The sequence below is a fragment of the Herpailurus yagouaroundi genome, unplaced genomic scaffold (genome assembly GCF_014898765.1).
Source record: "Herpailurus yagouaroundi ecotype Mexico unplaced genomic scaffold, PumYag 246, whole genome shotgun sequence".
NCBI lineage: Eukaryota > Metazoa > Chordata > Mammalia > Carnivora > Felidae > Herpailurus > Herpailurus yagouaroundi.
Genome location: NW_024412463.1, coordinates 4,232,910 through 4,246,894, shown reverse-complemented (window position 1 = coordinate 4,246,894; position 13,985 = coordinate 4,232,910). Strand labels below are relative to the sequence as shown.

General features: G+C 42.7%; 1 long non-coding RNA gene across 2 annotated transcripts in view; it reads left to right on the top strand.

Moving 5' to 3' along the window:
• Window positions 1–8,354: 8,354 nt before the first annotated feature.
• The window catches only part of LOC121020123 (uncharacterized), a 10,980-nt gene continuing 5,349 nt past the window's right edge, over window positions 8,355–13,985 (top strand). The window contains exons 1-3 of one of the 2 annotated variants that reach the window (XR_005785955.1): window positions 8,355–8,728; window positions 9,503–9,715; window positions 10,150–10,213. This is a non-coding gene — a long non-coding RNA (uncharacterized LOC121020123). The remainder of the gene's footprint in view (window positions 8,729–9,502; window positions 9,716–10,149; window positions 10,214–13,985) is intronic. The other variant, XR_005785954.1, reaches the window with a different exon arrangement.

Below are 13,985 nucleotides of genomic sequence, written 5' to 3'. Positions count from 1 at the left end.
ATAAAATAAAATAAAATAAAATAAAATAAAATAAAATAAAATAAAATAAATCAAGTACCTGGAAACCCTCTTCCGCAGCAAGAGAGAGAGGAGGGGGTCGGAACGACCTGACTCACACTTTATTCCTGACCCACACGCGTGTTGACTGTCTTTGGACACTACTTAATGGCCTAAGTGGAGACACCCTCGATAAACGGACCGAGAGGCTGGCATTCCCTCCTCGAACGCGTTCTCGGCTGTACCCCAGCTCTGGCCACATCGTGCAGGGCTCTTGGCCGTGAGTGTTCACTGCCTCCTTGGAACACGGGCCTGCCTATCTGGGGGCCCACGCCCATTTGTTGTTCCACACGAAACTTGGAGGCAGGCCAGGGGTATGGCCAAATAACCGCTGTGCCAGAACTGGTTAATCACGGGCTCCCTCGGAGGGAGGCGGGGACAGAGGCCCCTCGGCTCTGGACCCAGGGAGGCTGGCAGGCCCTTTCTGGCCCGCCAATGGGGTGAGACAGGAACCCTCTGGGGCATCGGGAGTCTTTGTTAAATTACTCCATTCTTTGGCTAATTTGGCCGGCTCCCTGGATTTAGGCCACAGTTACTGGTTGGCTTTTCTGAGCCTGCTTTTGGCACAGGTAGGAAAGGAGGAGAAAAAAAAAAAAAATGGTGTAAGCAAGTTTCGAAATCTTAGATCATTTCATGAATGACTCAGTGTTTCCTTTTGGAAAAGTGCAATCTTGGATTTCATTAATAACTTAGCTTTGAAAAAAAGGTTCTAAATATTGAGAAGCCTTTTGTGCTACCTGAACACAACCACCTTCCAGCCTCCATTTTTTTACAGCTTCCAGAGGGATTTCATTCACTTGACACTGTGTGCTTGTTGAAAAATAAACTGTCACATACTTCCTCCTTCAGGCTTCCTGTTCTCTCTGAGAAAAGCATTGGGGTTGTCTTTCTCTTTCCTTTTCTTTTTTTTTTTTTTCCATTAAAAGACATCTGTCAACATCGAATGTATCCGATCAACAGGTTGTGCACCTTCAACTTCCACAATGTCGTGTGTCCATTATATCGCAGTAGAGCTGGGGGAAAAAAATGCTCAAGGTACTCAGCCCTCACTCTTGTTTGAGAGGCTGGTTATAGCCAGCTCAGGAAGGGTATATAGTCTGCCATTTCCCTCCCCACAGAATGAGACAGTCTCATTCATACCGAATACTGCTTTAGGGTGTGAAGCATGTCCCTAAATATATCTCAAGCATTATCTTTAAAGTATTTGAGCACGTTTCGCTCTTCAAATTAAACAAACAGAAACAAAACAGAAACTCTCTTTCTGTCTCTCTCGACGCACAAACAATCCCGAGGTTTTTAATACAGAAGACATCCATTCTTCTGACATTAATGCTCCTGAATCCAGCTTCCGAGCTGTAAACCCAGAAGATGCCTCCAATGACTCATTCCTGGAATAAATGTTTCTAATGTTAAAGGTATGCAAATAGCGCATAATGGGTGAAGGCAGGCTCTGCAGCAGGAGAAATAAAGCTGAGAACCAGGACGGTGGTGGTCCCTGTGGACTCTATTTGCATACGGGGCTTATCTTGTTTTTAAAGGGGGGGGGGTAAAAAAAAAAAAACAAAAGAGGAGGAAGAGAAAAATCCTGACTTTCACCACAGTTCAAAACACAACTTCATGACAAGGCACGACAGTTCAAGCCCAAAGTGCTTAGTGTGAAAGGAGCTCAAACCCATTAAAAACGTTTTCTAGAACGTGGAAAGCCAACCTGCTGAGAATATTGCGCAATCAGACTTTTTGTCACTTGAGTCTGGTGTGGCAGGTTGTTGGGCTCACCACTACCTGGGTCCCTGGCTGGTTCTCCAAGCCAGACACACAGTCTGATGAGAAGAGAGAAAGAAAGACAAAAAAGAGAGACGCCCCGCAGTGGACTCTCACGCTATGTATCAAATTACCAATCTTGCAACGTTTACTACAAGCCAGAGAAGCACCTGTCCTCCCTTTGGGAGGGAAGCTCAAATATTACATGTTTTGTTCTTTGTATGTCTGTTTGTTTGTTTGTTTGACGTCTCTGTAAATACATACTATCCACATGTGCTCTGGAAGAAAGCGCGCTCCTGTGTTCACCCATGAAGGTGGACATATTTCAAGGAAATGGGATGAACAAAGTCCATACTGACTCAGGAGAGTGCATCTAAGTAAATACTTCAGAAAATGGCTGAATTAATCCCACACGACGGAGTGGGAAGGCGTGGAGGAAGCCCTCACGTGGAGCTCACCGTAGCATCTCGCTCTGGACTGCGACAAATCGACAAATCCGACATCGGTTTCACTCCCAGGAGCCCACTCACCATCCTCCAGGTCGGGTGGGTCCCGAGAAAGCTGAAACAGGCTGGAAATAGACAAAGTGCAAATGCCACGAAGATTCCTTTCATAAATTACCTGTCTCTCTTTTATGTGGTCAGGTAATCCACTTGGGAAGGCACCTTCAAGGCCTCTCTGACAATGTACTCATGGTCAAGATGGAGCAGGTGTCCTCTTTTTAGTGCCGTTTGATTCTAAAGTGGAAGGTGGGAGGAGGAGGTGAGGAACCTGGGGAGACAGAGGTGGTTACGTTTCTTCTTTAATGAGCTTGATCCCTGAAGTCAGACATACGTACTTAAAAAATCTACGTCTGTATTTTTAAAAGAAGTGAATGCTCTCTTCTGATATCAAATTCAGGAAGCACAAAGGGTACACCAACTCGGTACCCCTCCCACTGTGCTTCTCCAGTCACCCAGGGCCCTCCCTCCAAGTCACCAACACCAGAGCTAAGATTTTTTTTTTTTTTTTTTTTTTTTTTTTAAGGAGACAGTTACCCTCTCAATTTGGTTTACCTTTACAACGCGAATACCCCTTTTGTGGTCTTTATTCCCAGATAATTTGCTCTGAAATATCTTAAGATAAAGGGGGGGGGGGAGAGTTTCCTGGTATGAAAGTCTTTACCTGTTAGGGTTTGAATTCAACTGTGAGTGAAACTTTTTTTTTTTTTTTTTCTGTTTCACTTTTCAGAGATATTCTGCACCACCCTCCCTGACCAGAAGGTGTTGTATGTGGAAGGCGGATGGGTGAGCCGGTTGGGGGTCTGTACAGCATTCATATTTTGTAGATTTTAAAACAGAAAGAAAACAAGACGTGACTGGAGAATCTGACATTATTTAACACCTGAGAAAAACCGTCACTGTGAACCATCAGATGAGGACAAAGCAGCCAAATTTGGACAAAGACCCCAAATACTGTGTCTTTTTTAAAAAGGTGCAGGGAAAATAAATAAACAAACAAGTGAGTAAAGGTGCAGGGGAACACAGCAACGTAGGAACCGTGGCTGTTTCTGAGTGTTCGGTGTTAGCTTTCGGGGTATTTTCTGCGGTTTTCAAATTTTCTACCATGAACAGTAAGGCTTCCAATCATAAAAATAAAGTGGCATTTTTACGGACTTGTCGACTGCATACTGGAGTATACACCCTGTAATTTTTCCTAAGAGGTATTGTCAAGTTTGAGAGCGCTTGTATTTAAAATAAGGCAGGTCCGTAGGCCTAATGATATTCTTTGAGCTCATTGTGGAGTTATCTTGAATAATTCTGATTCATCTCCCGCGGCTTCTACTATCTTCTGTTTACATGTGCTCAACACACACTTTATATATAGTTGAATCATAGGCCTCTTTTTAGTGTCTATCCCCACAGTTTGGAAGACGGTATTTTTGACACAAGGCAGGATATTCTGTGGCAGGTCAATAAGTAGGAATTTGAATATTGGGAAGCTGATCAGTTTTTCTTAAAGGGCTGGTCTTGACCCCTCCAATAAGCCGAAGCGTGGATGATAGACATTCCATCCAATATATTCCATAAAGACCCCTGACAGTAGCTTCTTGGCTTGATCTGCCTGACGACTCATTCATGCTTGTCGTATTATTTTTCAGCTGTACGCCTCTGTGTGCTTAAAGTAAAAAAGGACAAAAATAAGTTTGGGGTGGAGGGGGGAAGCATTTTAATTGCTTTCGAATGTTCCAATAAGCTCAAACCCATATAGTTTTGCTCAGGAATTTCTTTGCCAGGTTATGATACACTTGCTTGCCAACTCTCTAGCTTTCTCTTATTTTCCCTAATCTTAAGAACTATAGAAGACAGAGAGTGTTGCTAGCTGCTTGGAAAATGTAAATATTTTCAGAAGACTTAAACATTCAAATGTCATCGGAAAGCTTTAAAAAAAAAATCAGATCTCTGTTCTTAAGAAGAACTAAAAGTTCAAGAATCAGAAAATAACGAAACAATCTTGAGCCCCTGAGAAGAAAGAGGTGACCCCCCCCCCCCCATTCACATCTAAATAACCATTCTGTTATCTTCAACCGTAGTTCCTACTGAGAACATCCCAACGAACGGCCAGGCCAGGCTCTATGACTAAGGAAATGCTCCAACTAATGATCCACTGATAGGCAAAGAAATATCAAGAAGGCCAGCAGGGTTTGAAGGTCCTATCTAACAGACAGTGGCAGCAGCAGTGGCCCCAGCTAGATGATGACGTAGCAGTGGCTTTACCCAAACCATTACACGTTTGCTAAGATTACTTTCAGCCCATTGAACAGCTCCAGGTGGGTACCATTCATCTGGATTCTATGTAAACAGAATACAATAGACTATGCTGTCAATGGCGGGTGCCCTGGATTCCAAGCAGAAACTTTGAATGATTCCAGTGTTAAAATTCCAGTGTTTCTCTGATATTTACAGTGTTTTGTAGCATACTTGGAAAATGAAGAAAGCCATAAAAATCTTTCATAATTTGGAAAAGTGAAGAAGAGGGCAGAAATCATTGGCTAATGTACAGAAATGGAAGGAGACAACACTTTTTAGAGTGAATTCGGATATCATTTTTTATGAGCAAAATTCTCACTTACATGTGAAGACTATCCCCCAAATATTAATAAAAACAATTGTGTTTCAATCTCAACTTCTTTGAAAAAAGACTCAGCTTCTTGGGTTCAGGGTCAGGTCTTACAATGTATTGCTTGTATAAACTTTATTTTCTCTCTCTCTCTTTTTTTTTTAAGATTTTGTTTTTAAGTAATTTCTACACCCAATACGGGTGTATCTCAGACTCACAACCCTGAGATCAAGAGTCATGTGTTTTTCCAACTGAGCCAGCCAAACGCCCCTATAAACTTTATTTTCAAGAAAAAATATATATGACATCTTTAGGTCTCCAAGAAGACAATATCATAGTCATGGGGCACTTTTTATGCCCCTTACAGTGTCTTGTGATATAAAGAGGGAGTAGGGAAACTGAGTCAGGGATAAAGTCAAACCCAGCTCTTACATGACCCAAGAACACCAAAAGGCCAAAGTCGATTTAATTTGGTTCTGGATTCAACTTGACGTAATTGTTATTTAAAGTACATTGATTTTAGGGGCGCCTGGGTGGCGCAGTCGGTTAAGCGTCCGACTTCAGCCAGGTCACGATCTCGCGGTCCGTGAGTTCGAGCCCCGCGTCAGGCTCTGGTATGATGGCTCAGAGCGTGGAGCCTGTTTCGGATTCTGTGTCTCCCTCTCTCTCTGCCCCTCCCCCGTTCATGCTCTGTCTCTCTCTGTCCCAAAAATAAATAAACGTTGAAAAAAAAAATTTAAAAATAAAAAAATAAATAAAGTACATTGATTTTAAAATACACTTTTCATCATAATTACCATGTAGTGTTACAACGAATTCATTACTCTCTGGGGTCAGAAGGAAAGGCTTTTGTTCTTAAAAGATCTAATCAGGGGTTGGTCTGCCCCACTAAATAGCATCAGACGTTCTCAAATACCAGAAGATGTTTTCAGAAGAAATAAAATCCCCAAGTGGAACTTCTTTGCTCTTAGACCCCTGAGAACGTGGGTTTGCCACTGAGGCAAACATTTGCTCTCTCCCGGGGTGTTAGACTATGAGCTTTTCTTATCTACTCTCTTACAGTTAAGGTACTTAATTAAAAAGCAAATATAAATCTATCAACCTGGTGGTCAAAGAGGAGAAGAATTCTTTGAAAAGACATAGATTGAGGAAGGGAAGACTGCAAGGGGAATATGGAATAATGCATCATAGAATGGATTTTTAGGGTCCCTCAAAGGGCAAAAATAATGTTTTCCAAAGAGTTTTTTTTTTTTTTTCCAAACAGTATTTTTTTTTTCCCAAAGAGTATTTTTTTTAAGCATCTGTCAAATCTGTCAGTCACCTGCTTAGGGTTATTGTACATTTCTCCAAAACCTCTGAAGTTCACAGTAAATAATTGTTACAGTGGTTAAATCCAATGAGAATTTGACATTTCAATTAAGGTTGCAATTGTGTTGCCCCTGCCTTTTCAAAGATGATCAAATATATCACATTGGAAAACCGTGTAATCTTGTTTGGAAATCTTCCTCATGCACTTGCGTCCTGCCTGAGTTGTGCCAGAGAACTTTAATACAAATCAGAAACTTAATTTAAGTAATTGGTACTAAAAAAGAAGCTTCTGGTCCAGTACTTTGAATCTTTTTGGCTATTAATAACCAAGAGGACTGTATTTTCAAGTCGGTGAAGTGTTCACGTATTCTGTTCCCAACTGTGATCTCAGTATCTCCAGCGTGTCCGTGAAGTCTGGAGACAAAGGACATACATGATGCTATCACGGCCACTTTCAATCTGCAAAAATCAGCATACAAGAGGATGAAGAGTGTGACGAGTAAAACAAAGCAGAATAAACAGGAACAAAGGGAATTATTAAGATAAATTAAAGAACACTGTCTCTGTTTCCAGACTTCATGGCACTCCTCTGTGAGAACCTGTGGGGTGGGTTGAGCCCATGAGTAGCTGGATGAAATGGGAAACTCCAGTGCAGGAAGTGCTACTTTTCTGATGCTGCTAATTAAGGAATGTGGAACCTTCCTTCTGAGTCAGCTTGGTGGCATGTTGAACTCTGTGCTGTTTGATGCTTACATGATTATTGCATGCAACTTTGGAAGTAAAACCAGTCTGTTCCCACTTAGCACTGAAGAGGCAAGAAGTGGTGTGTGTGTGTGTGTGTGTGTGTGTGTGTGTGTGTGTGTGTGTTTAGATGGTTCCTAACCTTTAAAATGGTCCGTGGCAGCTGGGCTTTTTATCAGCCGATCACATTTACAGCATGGTCTTAGATGGCAGGGTGCTACCCCAGAGAGAGGATTTGGGCCATTTATGAGTTCAGTGAAGGTACACAGGCATACCACAGCATTCTGAGGATTCACCACTATTACACAGCAATAAAAACGTCTCTGTGGGACTACCAACTCTTCCTGTTTTTATAGAAAAATCATTTCAGAAAAATTGGAGGTAAGATAAAAAGGTCCTACATATTCTGTTATCAAAAAACAACCCCTTAAATTTTTTTTTAAAAGACATTTTTTTTTTAATGCTGACATATTTATTTTGAGAGAGAGAGAGAGAGAGAGACAGCGTGTGAGGGGAGGAGAGACAGAGACACACAGAATCCGAAGCAGACTCCAGGCTCTGAGCTGTCAGCACAGAGCCTGAGGAAGGGCTCGAACCCACGAACCGTGAGATCATGACCTGAGCTGAAGTCAGATGCTCAACAGACTGAGCTCCCCTCCTTAAAAATTGTTAATAAAAATTTTGCAATGCATGTAAAGGTAGAGAGGATAGTAAAATGAATCCCCCCCCCATAGCCCTCACCCCGTTTTGCAATTTTAGGCACATTGCTTCAATTCTCCTGTTTTAAAAATTTGCTTAAGTATTATAAATTCTAACACGTCATTCTCCTCCTGTATGTTTCGGTGTATATCTCTAAAAAATATGTGCATTTTTTTCAAATAACCTACTATGTCTTTATCACAGTTAGTGAATTAACTGTAAGTTTCTGGTATCACATAATACCCAGTCCATACTAAAACGTCCCTGATAAGAAAACCAATTGAAACAATTTTACATATACCTGTATCTCCCTTTTTGGCTTACTAATAAGAAGACTTCTATTTTATTAAAAATGTGATTCTTGCGTCCTGATTTTTCCACTTGCTATTATAACTATTTCCCAGTGGCATATTTTCGCAGCTTTTAAATTTTGAAATGGCCGTGGGCAAGAGCGGGGATAACTTGGAAGACGAACCCTTTCTTTATTCGCGTGTTTCCCCGTATACGGGGAGGGAGTATGTGTGTATTTTCTTTCCCCTTCTAGTAAATCTCGTTGCCGTGAACATCTTTGTTCGCAGCCCCCTTGTCCTCTATTAGGACTATTTCCTTAGGACTGATTCCAGGAATGTTCTTGCTGCACCCAAATGTACGAACATTTGTCAGGCCCTTGACTTGCCTCGCGGAGTTGTTTACAAAAGGACTGTACCAATTTACACTTCCACTTACAAAGGATGAGAGCGCCTCTATTAAAATGCTTAAAGGCACTGCTTCCCCGAGCTCTTATAAATCACTGGCTAAGGCTGGCTTCTGTTTGTCATATGGTCGCAGCCATCACAAAATAAATAAATACACATTTCTCTATAGCTCTAAAAACATGGCATGCACAGACTGCCAAACAACCACAGACTAACTCTGATTACACGAGGAAACCGGGTCTACTTGTTGAAAATGTGGTAATGAGATAGTTTCCACCCAGACGGGAAGCTCGGTTCTGGCGGGGGAGGGGCGCCCGCATTTCTTCTGGTCTCGGTCTACCCACCCCGAGGAAGGTAGAAATGATCAGGTCAGCGTGCTCTTCTTTGCCTTTACCAATTTTTTTTTCTTTTTTTTTTCTTTTAAAGCTGGGTGCCTTACTTGGGTCCGTACGGCTGAGCGGGCTGATGGAGAAATACTGGTGGAAACTAGCAGAGACTTCTGATGGCATATGTGTTTCCTGCCAGTGCAGCCTTGCAGCACGGGGGAACCGGGGATTAGGGGCAGAGCCATTTTATCGTCCAAATTCTACTTTGTTTCCTTGGGGACACGTTGTGCTTATTTGTTGACTTCAAATGAGAACTGCTTCAGGAGCGGTTCGTTTCTGTTCAGAGCATTCTCAGTTTCTTACAAATCCTTGTAGAAAATTCGGTTGCGTGGGTTTGGGAGAAATTTATGGGACAGAGAACATTTTTTTTTTTTTTTTTTTTGGAGGCAGGGAGAAAGAAGAAACTATCTCATTACTGTCGTGTTTATGGGGGGGGGGAGGGGAGAAAACAAGAAGGAACTTGATAAGAAAATACTTAGCAAGATGGTCCTTAAAAGCCCAGAATCTGAATCTTGAAATTCTTTTTTTTTTTTGTTTTTTGTTTTTCTGGAAAAAGTTCAGGAAAGAGGTTTTATTATCCTCCTTTGCTTTCTTGCTGTTTTTGGCCCACTCAGTGGCTCCGAAGCAGTTCCTCAAAGCGAGTGGGGACAAAATATAATCTCTTAAAATATTTTTAAGAGGACGGGCAGTCTTGGTATTTGTAAAAATACGTCAACAAAATGTGCTAACCACAATTTTTTTTTTTTTTTTTTTAAGTTGTCAAAGAAGCCAAAGGGATTCGTTAAGCGGACGGGCTGTTTTAGAACGGAGACGTTCGGAGACAATAATGACTAAGGTCATTTTGGCTGATGTTTACTGAGCTGATGGCCGTGTGCCAGGCACCGTTTTAAGGTTTGGTTGTGATTAGCTCCTGTGACCTTCCAGAGCGGGCCCCGTGCAGCGGGCGGCGATGTTCTTCCCATTGTACAGGTGAGGCAGGCAAGTCGAGTCAGGAGGCTGAGGTTTCCCAGCAGCTGAGCTGGGAGCCAGGGTTTGGGTCTCCGCTGGCTCTGAGGACCGTGTTTGATTCAGTTCCGGTTTCTGAGAAAATCTGCATGCTCGTTTTTGGGAGCTGCTGAGCCGAAGAAGCCCATTGGCTGCGAGTGAAATAGTGGGGTAGCTGGCTGTGGGTCCACCGTACGGAGGACCAAGGCAGACGGCTAATCTTCAGGGTAGACTCCTGATTTCTTGGTCACTCTATACCTACCAGGGGCGTGGCTCTAACCTTAATCTCCTCTCCAGTATTTTCCCCAAACCCCAGCATCCTGTTTGAGGGTGTGGCTGGAGAGCTGTGGTCGGGAGACAGGGGCTCAGCCACCTGGCACGCTTCCCTGGAGCCACTCACCTCTGACCCTCTTCTTTAGGTGCCTCTCCGGTCTCGCTTGACCTCCAGTTTGGAGAAGGTGTCCAAAGAACCCTGAAAGGCAGGTAGGTATCTCCCACCTTCCACGAGGATCACTCGGATTGAGGTATCTTTCTTCAAAGACTTCCACTTGCTTTGTCTACACTGAGGAGTCGTTCTGGTGGTCAAGAGCTGCTCAGGTTCTGGAGTGGACAGACTCGGGGCCAGCTCTGACTGTCTGTCTCACGGCATAGAAACACTCTTGGTTCTCTTCTCCCGCCCAGAATAAGTACCCTGGCAGGGCCATGCAGTGGTTGAGAACAGACCTGGTTCTGAGTGCGGGCGAGTTCCTGTGTGGCCGTGGGCATTGGTCTTTGTGACACTAGCCTGTCCTGATTGAACGCTCGCTATGTGCCAAATTCCCCCCAAAGCATTTTAGTAGTGAGGCCTTATTTATTCCTCCAAATACACCTGTCAGTGATTACTCTTACCTCCGTCTGGTCTGTAAAAGGCCAGGGGTGGAGGCGGGGAGGGAGCTCCAGTGAGACGGCAAAGGCAATAGTTGGGTAGCCCAGGGTCTTGGTTTGAACCTGGAAACCCGTTTCAAGAGCTCAGCCCTAGAACTCACTACCTGTCTCACCACTCGGAGGTGTGGCTTCTAATCTGGGTGATGAGGGTACCGATTCTGCCTGGGTACCCAGAAACGGTGCAAATAATGTACTTGGCCTATAAGAAGTACTTAATCAATGGTCACTATTATTATTCTCTAGTCTCCTGAGGCCAAAGTCAACCGCTTAGTACAGAACAGAATGGCATGAGTCAGCATGGGCTTTGGAATTTGTTCGGGCTAGAATTCTACTTCATTCTTGTTGTAGAATCTCAAGCAAGTTAAAGAAGTTAGTAAGGCAGAAAGTGAGTTAACCTCGAATGGCTACGGTCTCCTCATCTGCCAGATGAATTTAAGTCTACAGGTTATCAGGAGAACGAGAAAACACTATGATCGGGTAGATCAGGTGTGGAGTTAAGACGCTGGCACACAGCAGGGGCTCAATAAATTGTTTTATTTTTCCCTTTTTGTTACACTTTGTCTTACCTCTTCTTACTGTTACCATTATCGTTGTTGTTGTTGTTGTTGTGCTGTTGTACTGAAAATATGGACACGCGTAAATATCTGAGTGATTGCAGCAAAGGAGGACTCTTGGTTTATCAGTTTGTTTACTAACACTCTTAATACCTCCGCCAGATCATTATTCCTCTGTTCATACTATTCACTGGCGCTCAGGTTCATCCAGAGTAACGTCCTGTCCTCACAATGCCCCAAATGGTGTGGATCTCTTCCACGCTCATTTTATGACTTGTGTCCTCTTAGTGCTCCATGCCAGCCACAACATCACGCCGGCTTCCTTGCTGTTCCTTGAACCACGGGGCATAACGCTTCAAGGTCTTTGCATGCTGATCCCTCGGCTGGGAGTGCTCTCTCCCCAGAGAGAGCCTCTACGTGGCTCCCACTGTCACCCCTTCTGATCTTTACTCAAATGTCTCCACCTGAGAAGTCTTCCAGGACTAGCCTGTTGAACATTACCCTCACCGGCTCCCTCGACTCTCTGGCCCCTTTCCCCGCCCCCTGTCTCCATAACACGAATCCTTTAATCCTTTAATTCTTTTCTAAAGATTTTACTAAAAAACTTTTAAAGTTTATTTATTTATTTTGAGGGAGGCGGGTGCAGAGAGAAGGAGAGAGAGAGAGAGAGAGAGAGAGAGAGAACCCCAAGCAGGCTCTGTACTACTGTTGGTGCAAAGGCTGATGTGGGGCTCGATCCCACAGATCATGAGATCATGACCTGAGCTGAAATCAAGAGTCAGATGCTTAACCGACTGAGCCACCCAGGAGCCCTGAGATTTTATTTTTAAGTAATCTCTATACCCAGTGTGGGACTTGAAAGCACAACCCCAAAATCAAGAGTCCCGTGCTCCACTGACTGAGCCAGCCAGGTGCCCCGTAGCGCTGATCATTGAATTCACTACGACATTAAGTGTCAACTCCGTGAGGATCGGCATTTTGGTGGGTTTGCTTTCCTGCTCTATTCCCAGCACCTAAAACAGCGCCTGGTACCCAGCTGGTCTTACTATTTGTTGAGGGAGACAGTAAATGAATGAGTGAATGGAAGAAGCAGGGAGCATATTTACTTCAATTGAACAGCTGAATATTGGGACACTTTCCTGGGTGCTGTGATTTGGAGGAAACCGGCCTTCCCGTTGAGGAGCCTGTAGTCCATTCAGACAACATCCGGGGCTGGGCATAACCCAGCAAATGTCATAAAGGAGGCACTGAACAAAGAGAGTGACCCAACAAAGAGCATAGTGGCATGTGGAGAGGACCATGGGGGATGGGTAGGATGACTACAGACTGATTTTTGGACATGTGTGGCATGTGGGTTTGGGGAGATTCAAAATGAAGGTGGGACAGGTAGTGGGCACAGAGCAAGGAGAAGGGTAAGTAGAGAATAGTTCATTAAAAAGCAGTATGTGGGAAAAAAAAAGCAGTGTATGAAAATACTAAGTATTTTATTCTCCATTTTTAATTTCTCAGAGTATTTAATGTAGTTTGGAATTGTATGCTAATAGGCAGCTAATTTTTACTTATCTGGGTCAAATATGAGTGTGTTTTACGTGTTAAAAGATTAAAATATTTAGCTGCCAGTAAAGGGTCCTGGATCGTTGCCCGTATTTGAGAATTAACCAGCTTTTATTCATGCATTTGCATGTACATTTCTTTCTTATATTGAGACATGATTGGCATATAACCTCTTAGCTTCAGTTGTACAATATAATGATTCGATATTTGTACACAATGTGAAATGATCAGCCTATATATTTCTGATCCCTGTGTAGTATAAACACGTGTATATATTATATATAATATACAAACGTACACATACATATGTTATATATATATATATGCATTTCCTTTAGAGAATATACTATTGTGTGTGTTTAAACCAAAGAATGGCATACCTTTTGTGGCTTCATTTATTTATTTACTCCATCATGTCTTGGTGATTTAGCACATGGGCATATGTAGCACTATTTCATTCTTTCTAACTGCTGTCTATATTCTTAAATTTGGATATATCATAGTTTATGTGGTCATTTTTCTCTTGATGAACTTGTAGGTTGTTTCTTATTTGTCACGATTATAAACAAGGCTGCAATGAATATCCTTATGTATGCTTCTTTGAGCCCCTGAGTGATTATCTCTTCAGGGTAGTTACTATAATTATATGCTAATATACTTTTTTTTTGTTTGTTTTAATTTGTTTAATATCTGTTTCTCCTATGAAAATATAAACTCCATGAGGACAGCAATCCAATTTGTTTTGTACCTCACTCTTTAATTACTACCTAGCCAGTGCCCGGGACAAAGGAGTGGTCAATAAATGTTTATGGAATGAATCTGGCTGAAAGGTTGGCTGGGGCCATGGTGTAGTTTTGCATCCTAAGAGAGGGAACTAGGACTTATTTGGGTAAATTGGAGAATTTTGTACAGGGCAGCAGAAGGATGGTTATTTGTGGTATTGAGGAAAAATTTACTAGGCTGAGAAGAAGACAGGTGTTCGAGACCCGGTTATGAAATTATTATGCAGATCAGAAGGAAAAGACAGGATGGTAGGAATATGAAAGGAGAGGGTGCACTTGAGAGCTACTTGGATGATCGGATCTGTAAAACTGAGTAACTGATTAGCTGTGAGGGGCCATGTAAAGGAAGGCATGGAAAGTTGAGATCCATTCTAGGACATTTTGTCTTTTTTTTTTCTTTTCTTTTCTTTTCTTTTCTTTTCTTTTCTTTTCTTTTCTTTG